This window comes from Mauremys mutica, chromosome 3, assembly GCF_020497125.1.
Source record: "Mauremys mutica isolate MM-2020 ecotype Southern chromosome 3, ASM2049712v1, whole genome shotgun sequence".
In the NCBI taxonomy this organism is placed as follows: Eukaryota; Metazoa; Chordata; order Testudines; family Geoemydidae; genus Mauremys; species Mauremys mutica.
The window spans coordinates 146055814-146062274 of record NC_059074.1 but is presented as its reverse complement, the minus strand read 5'-3'; positions in this window follow the sequence as shown (position 1 = coordinate 146062274).

Sequence of the window (6461 nt, the reverse complement as noted above, 5' to 3'; positions counted from 1 at the left end):
CTTGATCAAGATGGAGCACTGCATATGTGGACTTGTTTTTTCTCGACCGCACCCATATTAAAATAAAGGTGCCTGTGGGCTGTATTATAGAACTCCAATACACGACACTTGGTATATAAATGGCATTTTGGGTTTCACTGCTCTAGAGTCAAACTAGCCCAGTAAATCTTGGATTGCTTGTTTAAAGAGTGTAGGTGCAATCTTTTGGAAAGTTCAGATCTGGACAGCTGCAGGTTTCACCCAGTGTTGGCACCTTTTATGGAAAATCACAAAGGCTAAGTAGAACACAATATTTTGTCAAAAACAAGTCACCACCACATTTCAAGCACTGTGACATTTGTCTGCTGTGACATTTGTCTGTCTGAATACAAGATACTTGGTTAAAAAGATAAATTATCAACAATCATCTGAAACAGCTTCAGTGACTTATGTTTGTTCCTGGTACTAAAATATGGAAAAATCTGCCTCATTTCTGTAGAAAAATGGTTTAAATTAATTATTTCTGTTTCCAGAACAGCTAATATCCCAGGGAGATGAATTGTCATTCCAATCAAATGTTGCTGTGCCACTGACTAGCTGATGAAGAATAAACCTCCCAACAGAGGGAAAAGACTTTAAAAATACAACAAATAATATAAGAAAAAGCCAAAAGGAAAAATCAAATGAAAATCACAACTAACAAATAGGAACAAGTTCCCTATGTAAGAATATGGATATAGGGGAAAATCCACAAACAAAAGTGGGGGAAAAAACCAAAATAATAGAAAATGTTGATCCAATAAAAAAGAAATACTGATTTAGGAAGCATAAAATCAACCTATGGAATTCACCATCACAGGGAATCAATAAGGAGCATATTGTGGCTGAATTTAAATCAATGTTGAATAGCTTTAAAGCCACAGATAATATTTATAGCAACACAGGCTGAGTTAATAATAAGGTTAATCAAAGCTTCTACATCAGGACATAAATAGATCACTTATGAGGATTAAATTCCCCCCCCCAATCTCTTATCAACTGCATAGTGAAACTGAAAAAATATGTATTTTGATTTTTTCTTTCCTGTTTGTTAATTATCAGGTATTGTTGACAGCCAGAAGCAGGACCTCTGACCTGATAGACATTGTGCCACAGAACACACAGAGTCCTGGAAATTGATATGGACTGAAACTTATTCCTCACTGGAGCAATGTTTCTGTAAGACCACTGAAATTAATGTCAGTTTTGTACTTGGAAAAAAGCACACTCATTTGTGCCCACCTAAATTCTATGACATATGCAGCTCTTTTGAATACTTTAATTTCTTCATTCTCCACATACTTGTCATATTTGTCTGAACTGTATACAGGATACTGTCTTTTCCTCCCACTCCTGTTGTCATAAACAGATAGTTAAGTGTTAATGCCTCTTTTACCTGTAAAGGGTTAAGAAGTTCACCTAGCCTAGCTGACACCTGACCAGAGGAACCAATGGGGGAACAAGATATTTCAAAAGGAAGGAGGGAAGTTTTCCTTTGTTTAGAGTCTCAGTTTCAGCCGGAGTGAAAAAGATCAAGGAACCTGCCTCTTATCAGAGTAGTAAGTTTTAGAAAGGAATAAATAGGTTTATGTTTATTTCTTTGTAACCTGTCTTGTGCAATTAGAGGTAGAATCAAATTGGGTATTGGGGTATTTTCATTGGTGTACTAAGTTTTTGCCCTGGGGAACATCCTCTGTGTTTGGAATCTGTTGTCTGTGAGAGTAGCTGGTATGCTAATCTCTCCCAGAGGGTTTTCTTTTACCTTTCTTTTCTTTAATTAAAAGCCTTTTTTCTTAATACCTGATTGATTTTTCCCTTGTTTTTAGATCCAAGGGGGTGGGATCTGGATCCACCAGGAGTTGGTGGGAGAAAGGAGGGGGATGGTTAATTTCTCCTTGTTTTAAGATCCAAGGGGTTTGGATCTGTGTTCACCAGGAAATTGGTGAAGTTTCTCAAGGCTACCCAAAGAAGGGAGTGCTTGTGAATGGTGGCAGCGATACCAGATCTAAGCTGGTAATTGAGCTTAGAGCTTCCCATGCAGGTCCCCCACATCTGTACCCTAAAGTTCAGAGTGGGGAAGGAACCTTGACACCTGTTGATATTGGTTTTGTTTCCTCAAGTCTAAAAATGTCAACTAGAGACATTAAAATTGTTGGCTTGCACTACTGAAATAGTGTTTTGAAAATAATTTTGAAGAGTTAATGTCACAGGATACCATGCTGCAGAGGAGCTCAGAAATTTTGCATAGTGTGGACTACCTCCCCATCCACTGGTGATCACGCAGACCATTTCCTCCCAGACTGGTGTTTAAGTTACACCTTTGTGACAACTGCAGCAATTGCTTACGTGGGAAAGAGACCTTAGGAAGAATTCAAAATATATTAAGCTTCTTTTAAAGCAATATAGCACATGCAGAGAAGGAGATGCCTATGTCAGCCCACTTGCTGCCGACCACTACAGAGGGCTGCTGCTGATCCACAGACGAACTTACTGTATTGTAATTAAACAATTTCACATAGGAAATGGGAGGTTGCCTTGTTTTAAAGATAAAAAGCTAGTGTTGCTTAATATACAACTTGTTTATGGTCATCACAGTAATGATAGCTGTACAAATAGCTAGATCTTGTAAAATGCTTTTTATCTGTAGATCTCAAAGCTCTCTCTGGACTAGTACTCAGTTTGTACCTGGTCACAGCAAGGTTTTGGATAGGATAGTAAACATGCCTGAGCCTTATCTGCACCAGTTCTCTCACTGTCAGGAGCTGAAAAATAGGAGCTACTGTAGACCCTCACACAGTCAGCATTTTATTCTTCACTCAGCTGTTAGTTGCATGCATGGATCTAAACCTAATGTTGTCAAACAGAGTTTGACCTGTTAAATGGTATTGGAACCGTGGATACTTGCAATATCCAGCTGCTATGGGTTTCCAAGGCTGCTGGCTGTATTTCCAACCTGTATTTTTCTTAAGTTGGCAGCAGAAGAGTGGGTGCAGAAAAGGATGCTCTGCACAGTGATGTGCAACTGTACATTGACTGGAATTCAAAAGTGAGCTAGTGAGTTGTACAAAGGCATCATCAGAAAGCTGAAGTCAAACACATGCTTGAAAACCAGCCAATATGAAGTGGAGCATGTTTGTTCCATGCAACAATCTTAAAATAAAATTATTGCTTTTATTTTTATGAAGCAAACTCTTGTAGGCTACTCAACCATTTCTGCTAGTCTTATGGCTACTCTAGGCTGTGCTATTATGAGAAATCTTGGCATTATGTTAGTGGAAATAGGACATGAAGTCTCAGGACATGCCAGTGATGTATTGATAAGTAAAGATGCTTGATGCAAACTTTTTGCCTTTTTTGCAAGGTGACTGCAGAATTCAAAGAGCAGCATAAGAAAGCGTAGACTGTATGGTGTAGATCTGTCAGTGGTGAATGATGGATAGACTGGCTGAAAAGGATGACAAATTATGGGGAAGATTTTCAAAGACAGAAATGGGAGTTTGGTACCCTGTGTGATTTTGAAAGTCTCCCTCTGTTTTTAATATAGAAGAACCCACTTTTGGGTACAATACTGGCCAGAAGATAGTTTGTGTTAATTTAAGAGAGATTGACATTTTAGGCAACTGTAATGCGAAGACTTTAAGGACCACATTGTTCTAGTCTGTCTGTACAGCTCAGTGATAAAGAAATGCTTGTTTCGGAAAACATTTTGACCTCATTAGTTTATGCAACTGGTACGCCAATGAAAGAGCATGGAGAACTTACTTTTGGGAACTGATTAAAGGAGTTTGACTGCTCCATGGGTATTGCAAAACATGATGATTTTATAGCTTGATAATGCATCAGCTCCCTCCCATGTACTGAGGCTCAGAAATGTGAAGATGCACTTTTTACTACTTCACACCACCTTCAAGACTTAGCCACCTGATGGTCAAACAATTCAAAATTTGATAGCGCTGTATCACTGCCAACAGTTGCAATACTGGGCCAAAGTCAAATACAATTTAATTACTGGAGTAAAATAGTCATACTATTTTTGCACTCACACCATTGTATACCTTCTATTGATTGGACATTCATAGAGGCTTGATTTTGATGTCATGTGCACAGATTTTACACCTGTGTAATTTCACTGCATCGATTTCAGTGGCGCTACTCCTGATTTACAACAGCATGTGAGATCAGAATTATATCCCCTGTGCAAAAAGGTACTATCCAGAAGAGGGTCAGTCATTTTGCCCACCCACTTGATGTCAAATTGGTGCAAATTACATATTTAAAATAAATTATGGTTAGTGAGAGCAGGACTTTAAATTTTCATTAGATAATTAACCTTCATGGAACAGATCCTCAGCTAGGCTGTTTGTGATAGTTTGAGTGGCTTTGCTGGAGATGTCACAATTCAATCCAACTGAGAATCTGTGTGGAGTTTTGGCCCAAAAGGAATATTTTTCCGGAAAAATTTGTATCTAAAAATGGAGATATATAATGGAAACAATTTTACAGTCTTAAGTAGAGCTTTTGCTTCAGTAATATAATGCAAAATATAATTAACTGGATTGTACAAGCCTAGGGTAATTGCTAGAGATATGGGAATGTGATGAGGTTAGGGTGACCAGATGTTAAGGTAAAAATATCAGGACCGCCGCGGGGAGGGTGGGGGGAGAAGGTGGAGGCTTTTTTAAATTTTTTGTATTTTATTTTTAACACACACTCACCCATCTGGGAGTTCGGCGGCAATTCGGCGGAGGGCTCTTCAGTCACAGACGGTCTTCGGCAGCGGGTAATAAACCTTGCCACCAAAGACAGAAGCACCAACCGCCGAAGACTGTCCGCGACTGAAGGACTCTCCGCCGAAGATGAGGAAACAAAATATTGGGACAAATGGCATCCCGACCATACTCTGGTTGGGACGCGGGACAAACTCCTCAAAATCAGGACAGTCCTGATTTTATTGGGACGTCTGGTCACCCTAGATGAGATATACAAACCTCACACTGGGCAGGCCCAGTAGCTCTGCCTCTCTAGATCTGCAGAGCATGCTCTAACTAGAGAGGAAGCTTAAATGTACCTCACTCAGGGAGGAAGACAGACCTACTCTGAGGGCTCCTGGTCAAGGGTGCTGAAGAAGCCTCACTGAGAGGAATAGGAGTGCATGCTGAGCCCACTTGGGACTGAAGGTTTGGTTATCTTTTCTTTTGTTACCTTGTATTGGACTTAGAGCCATGGAGGAGAGACAGATGGTAGGAAGTGACCCAGGAAGGGTAACTCTGGTGCCAGAGACGGTTGACTTTCATAGGGCCCTGAGTCTGAGCCTGCTGGAGGGGCATAAGCCATATTCCAATCTCACTCCCCCTTTGATAAGAAGAGGGTGAGGACATTGTAACCTGAGGTGAAGCTATACCTCAGGTGAGGAACTGGACTGAAAGGCCTTCCTGCTGATAGGTGATATTGGGTGCACCTGACCCTCCATTACATGGAGGAGTCCACTAAGTGGGACTCATTTAATTTTGAAGTGTGTAAAAAGAATTAACCTCATGCAGGTAAGGAAAGGTATTGTAAATAAATACCAATCTTTAGAGAAACTTACACTATGAAGTGGAATGCTAACAAAGGACTATGAGATGTAAGATAATAGCAAGACAGGAGAAGTTTTCCAAACTGTTGCAAAATGTAAATGTTCACCTGCTTGTTTTGCTTAATATATTTAATTACAAGGATTTCCCTAAGGTAACAAATAGGCCTGCTTAATTTGATACTTTGAAGTCCAGTAAGTATTTTGACAGTTATGAGCAATCAGGACAGGCCATGGATTAACATAACATCTCTTAAAAGAAAACCAGGTTGTTTCAGGCAAAAAGTTCTCTGCAGACTTATAACACATAAGTATTTAAAATTTCTGCTGAACATCCTCATAAGGACATGACATCAAGTTGCTGGCATTTTTAATTTTTAGAGATGATTGTTTTAAAACAAAGAAAAAGTTGAATAAGTCCAATTTGATATTTATAAACAGTTAAAAAAAAAAGAGAGTGAAAGGACTTTGTTTCTTGCCTCATTTAGAATATTGTTAATACAGCAGGTCTAATCAATGTAATATTACATATCTTATCTAACTGTGATCTAAGGTAATACCAGTATGATTTGATTCGTCCCTCAAGGACCACTGAAAATTAAGAACCAATAGCAGTGCATGTTGTGTTAGAAGCAAGACTTATAATTATTAATCCAGCCAATAACTGATTTTTTTTATGATGTATCCATGCAAGTATAAAATGGAAAATATACCTAACAGTATGAACTGTAGAATGTAGCAGTCCTATATAGCATATCTTTAGCCCTTGTCAATGCTTAAAAATTAATACATATGACTTTACTATGTAAAATCAGACAATTCAGTTTTAAAAAACAATTTTACTTCCAGAATAGCCTTTTAAAACAATCAA